At 45.5% G+C, this 17,661-nt stretch overlaps 3 non-coding genes across 3 annotated transcripts; all 3 read right to left on the bottom strand.

Moving 5' to 3' along the window:
• Positions 1-1,610: 1,610 nt before the first annotated feature.
• Trnat-agu (transfer RNA threonine (anticodon AGU)) lies at positions 1,611-1,682 on the bottom strand. Its single transcript has one exon. It is a non-coding gene; the product is annotated as a tRNA-Thr (tRNA).
• A 5,649-nt stretch (positions 1,683-7,331) lies between these two features.
• Trnat-agu (transfer RNA threonine (anticodon AGU)) lies at positions 7,332-7,403 on the bottom strand. Its single transcript has one exon. It is a non-coding gene; the product is annotated as a tRNA-Thr (tRNA).
• Positions 7,404-8,860: 1,457 nt separating this feature from the next.
• On the bottom strand, positions 8,861-8,932 carry Trnat-agu (transfer RNA threonine (anticodon AGU)). The gene has a single exon. It is a non-coding gene; the product is annotated as a tRNA-Thr (tRNA).
• Between the last annotated feature and the right edge of the window lie 8,729 nt (positions 8,933-17,661).

The raw sequence follows: 17,661 nt of genomic DNA, 5'->3' as shown, positions 1-17,661 counted from the left end.
GTTTGAGACATTGCTCCCACGGAGAAAAGTCCTCATGGAGAGTCTTGTATTCAATCCCGATGCAATTTCAGTGTTTCATCAAAACTCTCAAAGTTCACAGGTTACAGAATGCCTCCAGATATGCTTCGGAAACTACTATTGGTCTTCCAGGGAACGATCAAAGCGTAGACAGTTTGAGATATTACTCCCATGGAGAAAAGTGAGCATTTTGTCTGTTGTATTCAATGCCGCTGCAATGCCTCCAGATGTGTTTCGGAAACTACTACTGGTTTTCCAGGAATCATTCAAGGCGTAGACAGTTTGAGACATTACTCCCATGGAGAAAAGTTCGTATGGTGCCTGTTGTTTTCAATCCCGATGCAATTTCTGTGTTTCAACGACACTCATAAGCTCCACAGATTACTGTATGCTCAAGATGTGCTTCGGAAGCTACTACTGGTCTTCCAGGGAACGATGAAAGCGTAGACCGTTTGAGACATTACTCAAATGGAGAAAAATCCGCATGGTACCTGCTGTATTCAATCTCGATGCAATATCTATGTTTCATCAACACTCTGAAGTTTCACAGATCACAGAAGGCCTCCAGATGTGCTTTGGAAACTACTACTGGTCTTACAGGGAATTATCAAAGCGTAGACAGGTTGGGACATTATTCCCACAGAGAAAAGTCCGCATGGTGCCTGTTGTATTCAATTCCGTTGCAATTTCTGTTTTTCATCAACACTCAGAATGCCAACAGGTCACAGAATGCCTCCAGATGTGCTTCGGAAACTACTACTGGTCTTCCAGGAATCGATCAAAGCATAGACAATTTGAGACATTACTCCCATGGAGGAAAATGCGCATGGTGTTTGTTGTATTTAATCGCGGTGCAATTTCTGTGTTTCATCAACACTCTGAACCTCCACAGATTAGAGAATGCCTCCAGATGTGCTTCGGAAGCTACTACTGGTCTTCCAGGGAACGATCAATGGGTAGACAGTGTGAGACATTACACCCATGGAGGAAAGTTTACAATGTGCTTGTTGTATTCAATCCCGGTGCACTTTCAGTGTTTCATCGACACTCTGAAACTCTACAGATTACTGAATGCCTCCAGATGTGCTTTCGGTAACTACTACTGGTGTTGCCGGGAACGATCAAAGCAGAAAATGGTCAACAGCAACATTCAGACGGTTTCTCACTGCTCAATTGCTACACTAAAACGGTATGTTTCATTTTTAGAACTGGAAAAACAGGACCGTGAGAAGATTCGACCCTCCAATCTTCGGATCCGAAGTCCGACCCCTTATCCATTAGGACACACGGTCAAGGACAAACAAGTGTAACTTAAATATGATTCATCTCAATACGCTCACACCACTGAGGAGTTGTGTTTTCGTTCTACACAGCCGCTGCCCCTTGCTCTTTCCCACGCACTTGATACATTCAACCTGTTACGAGACCGACCAAATATATACTGGGAAACAAGACCACACACTTTGTGCATTCGGAATCGAGGGCAGGGCGTCCCTCGCCGCATTTGCTACGATGGCCATTTGCTACTTCTGCAAAAGCCAGATACTGTTTGCTATAAGGCCACGACGCGCAACTGATATCCAAAATTCGTGTGCCTTCTGTGAGGATCGAACTCACGACCCCTGGTATACTAGACCAGTGCTCTGCCACTGAGCTAAAGAGGTGCAATCTAGCGATACTTTTGCGTACTTCGTCCTTACCGTCGTCTGGATCATCAGACTTCAGCTGACAACACTTCATATTACCGTCTAATATTTGCAGCTATGGCGACCCATTACTGCTTGGCTACACATCTGACACATAACCGATGTGCTCTCCAAACAACACCACTTGCATTTCAGAACATGTCTTCCACACATGTCTACAAAATCACCTTCACCTTCAAATACAGTTTCCTTGCGACTGACGGAGACGTAGGCAATGTTTAAAGTTGCTATTTCCATTACATCACGTTAATCAGAAAAAAGGTAATTTACATCTGCAGAGGAACAAAATTCCGTTCCGCCCAGCGTGGGGATAGAACCTACGACCTGAGATTAAGAGCCTCAGGCTCTACCGACTGAGCTAGCCGCGCTGCCTCGGTGAATACGTGCCGGTTATCATGTCACACAGTACTCGTTTGGGTTGATTGGTCCCATACAGAACCTCTCCATGTTGCCTAACGTTTTCCTAACGTCACACTCGTCACGTAGTTCACTTTTATTTCATAATCATTTCTGAGAGGTAAAAGAATTGCATGACAAACTGCAGAGCTAGTTTCGTCAAAATTAACACGCATACTTGATGTGACTCATAAGCCGAACGAGTTACTTTCCGACGTTGTTTTAGATGTGCAAGTGCCAGTCAAAAACTCGCGGCGACGACACTCTGCAAACCAATTCGCTAGTTAACACCGGTCTTGTTGTGCGTGTTTCAAGCTCAAGAGCATCTCCAAGCAGAAAATGGTCAACAGCAACATTCACATGGTGTCGTACTGCTCAAGTGCTACACTAAAACGGTGTGTTTCTTTTTCAGAACTGGAAAAACACGACCGTGAGAGGAATCGAAATAGCAATCTTAGGATACGAAGTCCGACGCCTTATTCATTTTTTTTTCAGCATTCGAACCTGTAATCTTCAGATCAGAAGTCCGACGCATTATCCATTAGGCCACACTGTCACTGACGACCAACTATAACTTGTATACGACTCATCTCGAAAAGCTCACACCCCTGAGGATTTGTGTTTTCGTTCTACACAGCCGCTGCCCCTTGCTCTTTCCCACCCATTCGTTACATTCAACCTCTTACGACACCGATCAAATATAGACTGGGAAACAAGACCACACACTTTGTGCATTCGGAATCGAAGGCAGGGCGTCCCTCGCCGCATTTGCTACGATGGCCATATGCTACTTCTGCAGAAGCGGCGGCGGCGGCGGCGGCGGCGGCGGCGGCGGCGTCGACGACGACGACAGGCTCTGCGATATGTGAGAAATACATCTACAAAATGTAATTCAGACTGCCTCGTCCCACCTTATGCTGTACCGCTTTGGCAAATGCTTTATCTGCGCCATTCGCCTTAATCACAACTGAGAGTAATTCTTAATAAAACGCCTGTCGCTAATTGTTCGTCATCACAGATACTGTGTAATATACGGCCACGACGCGCAACTGATTTCCAAAATTCATCATTCTCCTGTGAGGATGGAACTTACGACCCCTGGTTTATTAGACAAATGCTCTACCACTTTTTTTTTCCTTTCTGTCACTTTTTTTTATTGACCCCTGGTTTACGAGACCAGTGCTCTGCCCCTTTTTTCTTTTTTTTACCATTTTTTGGGTCGTTTTCGTGTGCCATTGTTTAAAATTTAGGGGTGACAATCAGTTTCAGGCCTGCGGAAACAAAGCGGGCAGGGGTCGAAACCAGAGGCCTGGCAACGATGATTCCACCGTCCTGTTTCCGAATGGCACCTGTACAACGGCGTCGTACTTTCCCCTACTGTCTCGGTTCTTGGTCTTACGTTTGTTTTTCTTGTTCGCCCTAAAGGTCCACGTAAACTTCAGTCCACGTGAAGAGAAGAATTTTACATAAAGGCAGCATAACCAGCTACAGTATAAAAGAAATCGGCTCACACAGGCGACCTTAGCCAACACCCTCCCTTGCAAATGTCAGGCTAAGCATATTTGCAAAATCTTTACGGAGTCCTGGCAAAAAATGAACGAAGTGTCCAAGCAACCACATAACGGTATTGAGCTTCGTTCGCGGATAAAAGGGAGAATCGGGCCGTACGATGATGTCAATGGTATAAGCGGTTTCAGGAGTCCTAGTGACAAAAGCCAGTTGTTTCCTGAGCCAAAGCCAATTAGCAAGGTTCCCACTGCAGGTGAATCGATGCTCAAGTGTGTCCAGGAGACCACACCGAGTGCAGTTGTCCGTGTCAGAAAGACCAATACGGTGCAGTCGTACGTTGGTGGGGACCAAACCATTAACTACCCTATACCACGTGGACCCCACAGCCATAGAGTGGATAAGCAGACTAACATTCTTCCAGACGTTCCTCCAGGACACTGATGGAGACGCCAGTTCGATTGGATTGGCACCAGCCAGCCCCTCACAACGGGCAATCAAGCTCTTGGCCGTTGGCACCGGTCGTCGCAAGAAGACGTCACCGATGTAACTAACCGCAATATAAAATTCCCGGACGTGTTTCAACTTAAAATTGAGACGACCGACGTCGACAGGTGGAGCAAGGCTCTTCCGACGCAGAACACTAAAAAGTCTGGATGTAATTGAAGTCACTTCTTGCGTAACCATGAGAGTCGTACGGAGGATGTACAAGGCAGATGTCTTGCGAGTAATGTCAGTGAGGCCCAAGCCTCCGGAGATACGCGGTTTCGTCATAACCTCGTAACGCAACTTGAATAGATGACCCTTCCATATAAACCTGCTAGACAATTGGCGCAAATTTTTCGCCACCATAATGGCAAGTGGGAACAGCTGAGCAACATAATAGGCTTTACATAACACGTATGTGTCTAAAATTCTGACTTTTTGCAAAATGGTAGCAGATCGCTGCTCATGGACCATCGGAGCCCCTTGTATCTTCTCGGTGACAGATTTCCAATTAAGAGCCGCCATTTCAATGGGACACCGATCGATGATTATCCCCAATGACGTATGGCGATCGACAAAAGTGGCCTAAGGGACATCAGTATCGCGAAACCCTCGAATATCAAGGAACTTACATTTACCCTGATTGAGACGCGCTCCAGAGACACAACAGTATGCATCAACTGCCCCTTTCAACAATGTGATATCATCACGTTGACGGAGGAGAACAACGACATCGTCCGCGTACGCCTTAACAGTGAACTTCCCACCAGAGAGGGTCATACCCTGGAGCTTGAAAGCAAGAGTCCGAAGCAGCGGTTCCAGGGACAATATGAATAGAGACATAGAGAGCGGACTACCCTGAGGTACCCCTCGGCGGATAGCAATGGGCGGCGTCAGCTGCCCATTGACTGACACCCGAGCAGTTATTCCCCTATACAAGTTGCCAAGAACACCACGTGATGAAGCGTTAAAACCTACTGTATCTAAAACACGATCTAAAAACACATGTCTGACGTGATCAAAAGAATTATATATATCGAGGAAAGCAAAGGCACAATGAACATTTGTAACCGCCGCAACCGAGACAACATCCCGATATTCGGCTACTGGGGTCAGAATAGATCTACCAGGAAAACAACATTGATGTGCACCAATCACACCCCGAAGCAGAGAAGACAATCGGCTATTGAACGCTCTAGCAGCTGTCTTGTAATCAAAGTTCAGCAATGTGAGCGGACGAAGATTGGCAGCAGATAAACGACCAGAGGACTTCGGAATTAAAACAATTTTCCCTACTTTAAAATCGGCTGGCACATCCATCCCCCTGACAATCTCATTTAAAATCTGCGTAAAAGTGCCACCCAAAAGAGGCCAAAAACGGAGATAAAATTCTTTAGGCAGGCCGTCTGGACCCGGCGATTTACCGGACGGAGAGCGAGCAATAAAATCAAAAACATCATCTATCTCGAACTCCCGGAGTAATTTGCCGTTCGCGTCAGGCGAGATCGTCGCAGGAAGATCCTCAAGGACATCATCAGAAAGTGACGCACCAGAATCATCGGCAGAATAGAGACTAGCGTAATACTGATGAAGAGCACGAGTCATTTCCTCCTGTGCAATAAGCTGTCGTCCATCATCCACCATAAGAGAAGAGATGAAGGAGCGACGACGTCGAGTCTGATGTCGCAGCAGGTGGTACAAAGAAGTCAGGTTACCTTCAACAAGAGAGTGAGGTTTCGACTTTACTCGCAGACCATCCAACTGTCGTCGTTTGAGGGTCAAGAGCTTGGCTTTAATACGACGAACATCATGGATCCGCAGAGGAGAAGGACCCGCCGCATCATACAGTTCACGCAGGACAGAGTAGTAAAATTCATACGTGTTCTTAAAATCACGCGCCCTTGCGGCACAGTAAAAAATCAAAGACTGACGAATCTTGGGCTTGGCAAACGCAGTCCACCAAACGAGCAAGGAGGGGTAACGTGGGACAGAGCGAAGACATCGCTCCCACACGGCACTTACAACTTCATCAATGGCACTGTCGGCAAGGTGTGAAACATTTAACATCCGTTGGGAACGATAAAGTTTTGCAGGTTGGTGACTAAGATTTACAGTTGCAGTAAAAGCACAATGGTCAGAAAAACTAGTAGGAATAACATCGACAGAAAGAACTGTATCACATAAAAAATCAAAAAAGTAGAATCTGTCGAGTCTACTGCATGGGGACGCGGTAAAATACGTAAATTTCACCAGGGTTGGATATTTGTGTTCCCAAACATAACGCAAGTTCATCGTACGAACCAAGTCATGAAAATCTCGGCAATAATTAAAATTGGGGGACTGGTCTTCAGGGCGTAAAACACAATTAAAATCGCCTCCGAGCAGAAGACTCCGAGGACTTTTGCGCAAAAGACAAATAAGCTCTTCCTTATAAAAGCGCGATCGAGCCTCAGTGCGATCCGAACCAGAGGGGGCATACAAAACAACTAGGCAGAGATCAAAAAGACGACAACCAATCCCACGGCCAGAGTCAAGGAATTCCATGTCAGTAACAGGAATACCTTCTCGAAAGAAAAGAGCTGTTCCTGTTGAGTTTTCCGGTGCGACATTAAAAACAGTTTGAAATCCAGGTAGAGAGAGATCAGAAAACAATATTTCCTGCAAAAATACTACGTCCGCACAGGAGTCGTAGAGAAACTTCCGCAAAGAGGCAATGCGAACGTCGGACTCAATACGGTTAACATTTAAGGTAATAAAGGTGTATGCTTGAACCATGGAAAGAGAAGCGAGAGAAGAAACCACCTACACCGACGCATCAACATCACAGTCCATGGTAGGGGAGACGGAGGCATCCGAGGGAAGGGGACTGCTACCCCCTTCCGCGGATCCGTTACGTTTCAGTTTTTTACGAACAGCATTGACGTTCGGCTGAACGCGCAACTTGCGTCGGATGACGGGCAAGGAAGCGGCAGCCACCGGTGACGTAGGAGGGTCAAGTTCTGTATCCGACACCACCCGCGCCGGTCCACAGTCAGGGTCCGGGGTCGCGGGGGAAACATCCGACCAAACGGACTGGTCTACATCAATACTAGCTTCCGGCAAACATGGACTACAAGGAGGCGAAACTTGAGCAGGAGGCTCCGAAGCTGCTAATTGTTCGTCATCCCAGATACTGTTTGCTATAAGGCCACGACGCGCAACTGATGTCCAAAATTCGTTTGCCTCCTGTGAGCATCGAACTCACGACCCCTGGTTTACTAGACCAGTGCTCTGCCACTGAGCTAAATAGGCGCGGCCTAGCGGTACTTTTGCGTACTTCGTCCATACGGTCGTCTGGATCATCAGACCTCAGCTGACAACACTTCATATTACCGTCTAATATTTGCAGCTATGGCGACCCATTACTGCTTGGCTACACATCTGACACGTAAACGATGTGCTCTCCAAATAACACCACTTGCATTTCAGAACATGTCTTTCACACATGTCTACAAAATCACCTTCACCTTCAAATACAGTTCCTTGCGACTGACGGAGACGTAGGCAAAGTTTAATGTCGCTATTTCCATTACATCACGTTTATCAGAAAAACGGTAATTTACATCTGCTGAGGAACAAAATTCCGTTCCGCCCCGCGTGGGGCTCGAACCAACGACCCAGGGATTAAGAGCCGACTGAGCTAGCCGCGCTGCCTCGGTGAATACATGCCGGTTAGCACGTCACACAGTACTCGTTTGGGTTGATTGGTCCCATACAGAACCTCTCCATGTGACCTAATGTTTTCCTAACGTCATACTCGTCACGTAGTTCACTTTTATTTCATAATCATTTCTGAGAGGTAACAGAATTGCATGACAACCTGCAGAGCTAGTTTCATCAAAATTAACACACATAATTCATGTGACTCATAAGCCGAACGAGTTACTTTCCGACGTTATTTTAGATGTGCAAGTGCCAGTCAAAAACACGCGGCGGCGGCAATATGCAAACCAATTCGCTAGTTAACACCGGTCTTGTTGTGCGTGTTTCAAGCTCAAGAGCATCTCCAAGCAGAAAATGGTCAACAGCAACATTCACACGGTTTCGTACTACTCATGTGCTACACTAAAACGAAATGTTTCTTTTTCAGAACTGGAAAAACACGACCGTGAGAGGAATAAAACACACAATCTTCGGATACGAAGTCCGACGCCTTATCTATTAGGCCACACGGTCACTGACAAACAAGTGGAACTTATATACGACTCATCTCAAAACGCTCACACCAGTGAGGAGTTGTGTTTTCGTTCTACACAGCCGCTGCCCCTTGCTCTTTCCACCCATTTGATACATTCAACTTGTTACGAGACCTACCAAATATAGACTGGGAAACTAGACCACACACTTTGTGCATTCGGAAATGTAAGACAGGGCGTCCCTCGCCGCATTTGCTACGATGGCCATATGCTACTTCTGCAGAAGAGGCGTCGGCGGCGGCGGCGGCGGCGGTGACGACGACGTCGACGTCGACGTCGACGACGACGACCGTGGAAGGCTCTGAGATATGTGAGAAATACATCTATAAAATATACTTCAGACTGCCCCGTCCCACCTTATGCTGTACCGCTTTGGCAAATGCTTTATCTGCGCCATTCGCCTTAGTCACATCTGAGAGTAATTCTTAATAAAACGAATCTCGCTAATTGTTCGTCATCCCAGATACTGTTTGCTATAAGTCCACGACGCGCAACTGATATCCAAAATTCGTCTGCCTCCTGTGAGGATCGAACTCACGACCCCTGGTTTACTAGACCAGTGCTCTGCCACTGAGCTAAATAGGCGCAGCCCTTGCGGTACTTTTGCGTACTTCATCCTTACGGTCGTCTGGATCATCAGACTTCAGCTGACAACACTTCATATTACCGTCTAATATTTGCATCTATGGCGACCCATTACTGCTTGGCTACACATCTGACACATAACCGATGTGCTCTCCAAACAACACCACTTGCATTTCAGAACATGTCTTCCACACATGTGTACAAAATCACCTTCACCTTCAAATACAGTTTCCTTGCGACTGACGGAGACGTAGGCAAATTTTAAAGTTGCTATTTCCATTAATCACGTTAATCAGAAAAACGGTAATTTACATCTGCAGAGGAACAAAATTCCGTTCCGCCCCGCGTGGGGCTCGAACCCACGACCATGTGATTAAGAGCCTTATGCTCTACCGACCTTTTTTTTTTTTTGTGGTCCTCCCATCACCCCTTTTAGCCCATCCTTGCGCTCTCCATAATTCGCCTTCATCGGCGGCCGCTTCTCACGCCATGTACATAACCATAAACTGATGAGACAAAGTTAATCCCTTTATCGTGGAGAAACTTATGTACCCCTTCTTTGGGCTTAATGATAATGTGAAAAAAGAATGCAGTCTTCAGTAGGTAGAAACAGAAGTTATGTTCAGTTTGTTTCCTTCTTCATCGCTGTTTTTTGTTGTCACACTTAAAGCAAATAGGCTTCCTTGACAAAGAAACGTCAGAGGGCATTCCGAAACTGCCTCTTCTCTCTGAAAATGCTTAAAAAACAAACCATATTCGGTGAGAAGCAACTATTTATAATGGCTTCTTCAAAAATAAATTAATAAACGTTGAACTCAAAGAACGGCAATTCCGGTAAAAACTAAAATAATTTTTTTTTCCACGATTGTAAAGTAAGTTAGTAGTGGTGAACACTCTCTCACGTTTGTCTTCTGTGTCCGCAGATATTTCTTGTTAATTCTTTTACATCAAGGTCTTGATTAAAAAATTTGCGTATGTTTCTTTATATTTACTAGTCTTCAGTAACATGTGATGCTCAGTTAGCAGATAGATCCAAAAATCCTCTTGGCTTTTCTCTTCCTTCGTGAAGAGGTAATGGACCGTTGCCGCTTTCAGCCAACTGACTGCGTTGCGTTTCGTGTTAGGAAAGGGTACATCATCCGGTGTCAAAAAGTCCGCAGGCGTTATAGCGTTAGGTGACGTTCGAAGGATGAGTGCCAGCTTTCGTCGGACATTCAGCCAGATATCTTTAACCTTGTCACACACGAAACGATGTTCTTCGTTATCAATTAAACTACACGTTGCACACAAAGGCGAATCCTCTAAGTGGATCGTATGAAGTTTCGAGTTTGTTGCAACTTTCCTATTTACAACAAAGTACCATGTTGCTTTTAGATGAGTAGCTAAGTTACGGTTATGAATATTTGCCCATATCACTTTCCAGTTAGAACATGGATAGTTTTGTTCTATTTTGTTGTTCTTCTTTTCTCCCATCACTTTGCCATATATTCCTTTTACGTTTGTCATGTCTTTTTCCGGAATTCTTGAATGTAGGTAGCTATATTCTATTAAAAACCATCGTAAATGGTAAGGTCCGCTCGGTATGTGCTGCACATTAATGGATGGAGAGAGGTCATCTGGAGCTATTTCAGATTTCAAGTGCGCGGCGATACAGCTGCCGGATTGTCTCCATTGTTGAAACGTATTGGAGATGTACAGAGCCTGCGACTTTTTAGTAACATTCGTTAAGTTTAAGCCGCCATTATTAGTGGCGAGCGTCAGAGTGTCATACTGGATTTTAAATATGTGGCCACGGCTCACAAAATAGCCTATTGCTGACATAATTTGTTTGGCGATGCCGGCGGGTATTGGTAGTATCTGGGCGACATAATTGACTTTGGAAGTAATAGAGACGTTCGCTAAAGACACCCTCTGAATTCCATTTATTTGTCGAATACTATGTGTCCGTACACTAGCTCGTATGGTAGTTAGTACTTGTCTATAGTTGGCCGCAATAGTTTGACGTATATTTTTTCGGAAATCAATGCCGAGACACTTCAAGGCTGTTAGCTCACGTAACTGACCGTGTGTGCGCATGCCAATGCCACGTCCGATATTGAATATGGCGGACTTGGTTTTGTTTAACCTCGCGGCTGACGCTCGTTCGTATTTTTCTATTATGTGCATTGCCGTCTCGACTTCCGCTACATTCATAACGAGAAACCCAACATCGTCCGCATAAGCTTTACATATTATTTTGTTTCCTCGTATTTGCAATCCTTGTAACCGCTGAGTCAAGGTAGCGAGCAAAGGTTCGATGGCCATGGAAAAAAGTGCCATGGACAACGGACAACCTTGCCTGACGGAACATGCGATCTCGACTGGCCGGCTAGGCTGTCCATTTATGATGATTCTGGAGGAGTTATTCGTTACCAAATGTCGTATGAGGTCGACGAATCTCGGCGGAAAACCCATTGCGCCTATCGTTTTCAGGAGGTAGGAGTGGCTGATCCTGTCGAAGGCTTTATCGAAATCTAACGACACAATGGCACATTTTAGTCGACATACTTCTGCTATTGAAATTATGTCGCGGTAGTCGGACAGCGTCTGCTGAATTTTCCTACCTTTGCCCACGCTAGACTGATATGGGCCGGTTACGCTGGCCATTACATTTTTAAGTCTGTGGGCTAAGAGCCGCGAAAAAATTTTATAGTCACTGTTCAGCAGAGTGATTGGTCTCAAATTTCCAATTTTCTTGCCAGCCGATATTTTTGCGATTAACACTATCATACCTTCGCGAAAATCTTTCGGTATCTCCTTATTGAGGTTCAGAAGTTCATTACAGATGCATGTAATTCTATGTTCCCAGAATACTTGATAAAATTCTGCTGGTATGCCGTCAGCTCCAGGGGATTTATTTTTTGCACTTTGATAGACAGCATAGTGTACATCGTCTTCGGTCGCCTCCGCTATTAGAGCTTCCGCGTACGCGTTACCAACGCGTCCTTGCAGGTGGGTCAGTAAATCGACCTGTGCTTTTTCGTCTACCTCTTTATGTGAAAACAAGTTGTCGAAATGGGTTAGTATTTCTGCTTTTATGTCGTTGTGCATTGTCAAGGTGGTTCCATTATCAGTTTTAAGCTCCGTCAGTATTTTGCGGAATCCTCGTTTAGTTTCACGAATCACATGATATACCGAAGTGGCTTCTTTTTGCGCCACAGTCTCTGCTCTTGACCTTATTTGGTATCCTTCAAGCTGTTGTCGCCTTAATGTCAGTATTTTTGCCTGGATTTTTTTAGTTCTCCCATGGTTCCCAATAGCTGTAGCACCTTGCAGGTAGAGTTCTCGGAGACAATGAAAGTAAAATTCTATCGTTCCTTTCCGCCAAAAGCTCTTCTTCCGGGAGTAGTTGATGAAACATCTCCGGATCTGAGGTTTGGCGCATTTGAGCCACCAATCCAAAGTCGAGTGGTAAGAGATGAGTTTGGTCTCGCAGGCTCTCCAAGTGGTGAGAAAGGCTTCTCGACAGGCAGAATCTTTTAAGTGTGAAACATTAAGTTTCCATGGCCCTTTATATCGACAGGTTCCTTGTCGTTCCAAATTTAATGCGCATATACGTATATGCAGCGTGGTCTGAAAAAACGGTTGGCCAAATTTCAGACTGCAGGATGCGGTGTTTCAGATTGGGCGAGACATATATTCGATCCAACCGGCTCGCTGAATGATTAGTGAGGTGGGTAAAGCCGGGTGCCGCGCCGTTCTTTTGCTCCCACGAATCAGTTAAACGGAGGTCGGTGACGATACGTTCCAGGTCCGGCGATTTGTTGTAGTTCGGAGTTTGGTCTTTGGCATGTATGACACTGTTAAAGTCGCCTCCAAGGATGGTATGGGTGCAGTGTACACCAAACAAAGGAACAATTCCCTCCTTAAAAAACTGTGCTCGTTGGCACCGATTGGTAGAACCAGATGGGGCATAGACATTAATAATCCTGGTGTTATAAAGCGTGCCGGCAATGCCTCTGCCGTTAGGCAGTTTTGTTACGTCTGTAATGACGACGCCCTCTTTGAAAAGAAATGCGGTACCCAAATCACATCCAATTCCAGGATTGACTATAGCATTATACCCCTGTATGAAGTCAAGTTTGATGTTTGTTACTTCTTGTAAAAACAAAATGTCCACATCAGCTGCATACAGGAAATCTTTTAAATTTTGTAAATTAAATGGGCTACAAATTTTATTGATGTTCAGCGTAGCGATCTTATAGGCCTGCAACGGAACTACGTTAGCCAAGACGGGAGTGTAATTAGGAAAAACTCTGGCAACATATCATTTCGAAAAAACATTAAGAAATCTGACCCGAGAGACATGTGGACACAAGTCAGTAAAACCGTTCAGACTAGAAATATTCATGACTTGGGAAGGGATCAGTCGGCTTCTCCGTGTCTGGGACAGTATCCGTCGCGGCGATGACATTCAAGACGACGTCATCTCGTGGTGTGGCCATCGTGGTGACTGTAACGGTTCCTGTGGTGTCCATAATTGCGTCCTCCTTTGTAGTGTCGTCGACATCGTCTGCCCACGGATTCGACAGCCCTGTCATCGGTTCGTCATTAAGTGGTGCACTATATTGAGGTGTTTGCTGGTGATTTTTATCTTCGGTTCGGGTAATTGCTACGTCATCGGAGGGCAAACTGGCAGAACCTGAGGTACTATCCAAGGACACAGGGTCTTCGTTAGATGACTGCTGATTGCACTGCAGGTTCTCAGATGCAGATTGACGTATTTTGCCCCCTATTTGCTTCGCCTGTTCACGCAGTTGCGGTGCAGTCTGCTCTGCACCTTGACGCGCGATCCTCCGTTTTTTAGATTTCTTGGGAGATGCGTCTCGTGGTGGACTTTGGACGGTACCTGGAGAAGCCTCAGGTTGCAAAGTAGCACTACCCGAAGTGACTGACGCCAGTTCTGATTTCATTGCACTTGACGGGCTGTGGTCAGTGCCTAAGGCAGCTGCAGGATTCGGAGGAGCACCACTAGAAACGGCTGGTTGCGAGTCCGTTTTCTGTGCACCTGATACGCTTTTGATACCTCCTAAAGAAGCTCCAGGATGCAGAGGAGCACTACCCGAAGCGACTGAGGTCGCGTCCGTATCCATTGCCTCATTGGGCGATTCCACGGCGACAAGGGCACGAGCAGATATGTCTTCGCAGGAGGATTGAGTGTCTACAGATGCTACACCTGAGTCGGTCGGTTGGTCGGTCGCTTGTGGGTCGGTATTCGTAGTAACTTCGGGGGGCGCAGTGGCACTTGCAAAACCGCGCGCTACGGCGACATATGTCACGGGCAGCGTTGACATAGCAGGGGGCCTGACGGCATCGCCGGCAGGCAGTTGCGCCACTCGCCTTTGAACACATTCTGCACGAACGTGGCCTGGTAAATTGCAGACAGCACACGTTTTCGGTTGGTCATCATACATCACAACAGCTCTATATCCGCAGACGTTTATAAACGACGGAATGTGCTTCTGCAATTCGACTTTTAATTGGCGCACACCATTCAAAACAGGGAATTTGTGTGCAGCAGACCACCGTTCGGCAATATTACTGAAAACTTTCCCGTATGGAGCAATAACAGCATTTATCTGGTCACTTGTAATTTCAAAGGGAAGTTCAAAGACTTGCACGGTCCGAATACCTAGACCAGCATTTGCAACGGTAACCTCCCCAACATATCCGTCAGCATGTTTAAATTTCAGAATGCCACCACAAGATCGAACTATCCTTTCACACAATTCTGGACTGGAAAGTTTCACGAAAACCACACTGTTCATAATCGAGAAATGTATGCCGATAATATCATCAAGTCCTATTTTAACATCATCCTCTAACCACTGTTCAACATCAAATGACCTCGGTCGGACAAAGTTGCGATCAAACGTGAAATTCAAAGTATCTTTTCGTTGCGGCTGCGACATCTCTTCATTCTTTTTCATGTCTACACAAATACTATAGACAGCGACGCGTTGCAGTAAGAGCAGAGACTTACCACGCGGAGCTAACTGAGCACAGCACACAGCACGGCACGTCCGACCTCCGGCGCAGCCGCTGGCTGACGTCCCCGCGTGGGGCTCGAACCCACGATCCTTGGATTAAGAGCCTTATGCTCTACCGACTGAGCTAGCAGCGCTGCCTCGGTGAATACATGCCGGTTAGCACGTCACACAGTACTCGTTTGGGTTGATTGGTCCCATACAGAACCTCTCCATGTTGCCTAATGTTTTCCTAACGTCACACTCGTCACGTAGTTCACTTTTATTTCATAATCATTTCTGAGAGGTAACAGAATTGCATGAAAACCTGCAGAGCTAGTTTCGTCAAAATTAACACACATACTTGATGTGACTCATAAGCCGAACGAGTTACTTTCCGACGTTATTTTAGATGTGAAAGTGCCAGTCAAAAACACGCGGCGACGGCAATATGCAAACCAATTCGCTAGTTAACACCGATCTTGTTGTGCGTGTTTCAAGCTCAAGAGCATCTCCAAGCAGAAAATGGTCAACAGCAACATTCACACGGTTTCGTACTGCTCAAGTGCTACACTAAAACTGTATGTTTCTTTTTCAGATCTGGAAAAACACGACCGTGAGAGGAATCAAAAACGCAATCTTCGGATACGAAGTCCGACGCCTTATCCATTAGGCCACACGGTCAGTGACAAACAAGTGGAACTTATATACGACTCATCTCAAAACGCTCACACCACTGAAGAGTTGTGTTTTCGTTCTACACAGACGCTGCCCCTTGCTCTTTCCCACCCATTTGATACATTCAACCTGCTACGAGACCTACCAAATATAGACTGGGAAACTAGACCACACACTTTGTGCATTCGGAAATGTAAGGCAGGGCGTCCCTCGCCGCATTTGCTACAATGGCCATTTGCTACTTCTGCAGAAGTGGCGGCGGCGGCGACGACTACGACGACGACGATGACGACCGCGGAAGGCTCTGAGATATGTGAGAAATACATCTATAAAATATATTTCAGACTGCCCCGTCCCACCTTATGCTGTACCGCTTTGGCAAATGCTTTATCTGCGCCATTCGCCTTAATCACATCTGAGAGTAATTCTTAATAAAACGCCTCTCGCTAATTGTTCGTCATCCCAGACACTGTTTGCTATAAGGCTACGACGCGCAACTGATATCCAAAATTCGTCTGCCTCCTGTGAGGATCGAACTCACGACTCCTGGTTTACTAGACCAGTGCTCTGCCACTTTTTTTTTGTTTTTCTTTTTCCTGGTTTACGAGACCAGTGCTCTACCACTTTTTTTTAACCACTTTTCTCATTTTTTTTAAAACCAGGTATCCTAGCCACTTTTCCTTTAGTCTGGCGCCTTGGACCACTTTTTATTGTTTTGTATAAGGATGCATATCAGTAGTCGCATGACGGGGACAACGAGGGCAGGGGTCAAAGAACTTGAGGCCTGGCCACGATGCCCCCACCATCACTTCCACCGAATGGCTCCTTCAGTGCATTTTAATTGTTATAGAAAAGCGGGTATAGTCTTGTATATTTTTCGCCTGCTCTCTTCATTGTGGTAAGGAGCACTGGTTGTACGACATCTGGTGTTGAGATCCCATTGCAAAGCCGTCATTCGAGTTTTCAGTCAACAGACATTCGAGTAAGAAACATGTGATTATACTGCAAAAATACAGCGAGCATTTATGAGACACTTATTGGGTGGCAGACGTAACATGAATGGATGAAAGAATTGGCATTTCCTTCATCTTGAACGTAGATTCATACTTCACTTCTTCATTACCCCTAAAATAGTACATTTAGTGTTAGACTTTGCGCTTTAACCAACACCTATTCGTTCGAATAAAATGATCAACATGTTTCCATACATTTTCCTGTGGTCTGCATATTGCTGAATGTTGCTGTACTCCATTTGCATAAAAAGCTTGAATTCCGTTTCGTCGTCACCACCTATTTTATTGATAATGTAATGGACAAACTGTCCCATTAACCAGTGTCTTGCATTATTTTTGGTTTTCGGGTAATATTTAGTTTCAGGTCTGAAAAGCACCATAGGAGTAATGGAATTGGGTGACGTTCGTTGCAGTAGTGCAAGACTTTTCCTGAGCCAATGCCAATTGTTGAGATTTCCAGTACACGTAAATCTATGAATCACAGTGTCAACTAGTTTACATTTCTGACATAAGGGGGTTTCAGCTTTCCCAATTTTATAAAGCCGCTCGTTGGTGCTGACAATATTATTGACGGCTTTGTACCATGCCGTTACCACATCTGAATTGAGCCCGTTAAAACTAATATTCTCCCAAATTGCATCCCAGTTGTGACTCATATATTTCGTGGCAATTTTATTTTGTCCTTCATATTGTTGTCTTTGTCTCATGATATCTCTGGCTGTAATGTGCAGTGAAGTTCTGAGTTTCTCGTTAACATAGCTCAATTCTGTGTACAAGATCCTAACGTATCGCAGTCGGGGGTTAATTTTTTGTACGTCTGCCGGTGGTTGAAGGCTTTCTGGTTGGACACATTTAAACAATTGTGTAGTAATACTGCCGGGGTTGGCGTGAAATATGTTTAAAGACCTTTTTATGAAAAGCGCAGAAGCTTTATTGCGTATGTCCACCAGTCCGAGGCCTCCATTTCTACGATGTAAAGTCGCAGTTCTTAGGTTAACCCTGAAGATTTCCCCCTTCCATAAGAAATTTGCAA

The sequence above is a fragment of the Schistocerca gregaria genome, unplaced genomic scaffold (assembly GCF_023897955.1).
Source record: "Schistocerca gregaria isolate iqSchGreg1 unplaced genomic scaffold, iqSchGreg1.2 ptg000178l, whole genome shotgun sequence".
In the NCBI taxonomy this organism is placed as follows: domain Eukaryota; kingdom Metazoa; phylum Arthropoda; class Insecta; order Orthoptera; family Acrididae; genus Schistocerca; species Schistocerca gregaria.
This window is presented reverse-complemented; position numbering and strand designations above follow the sequence as displayed.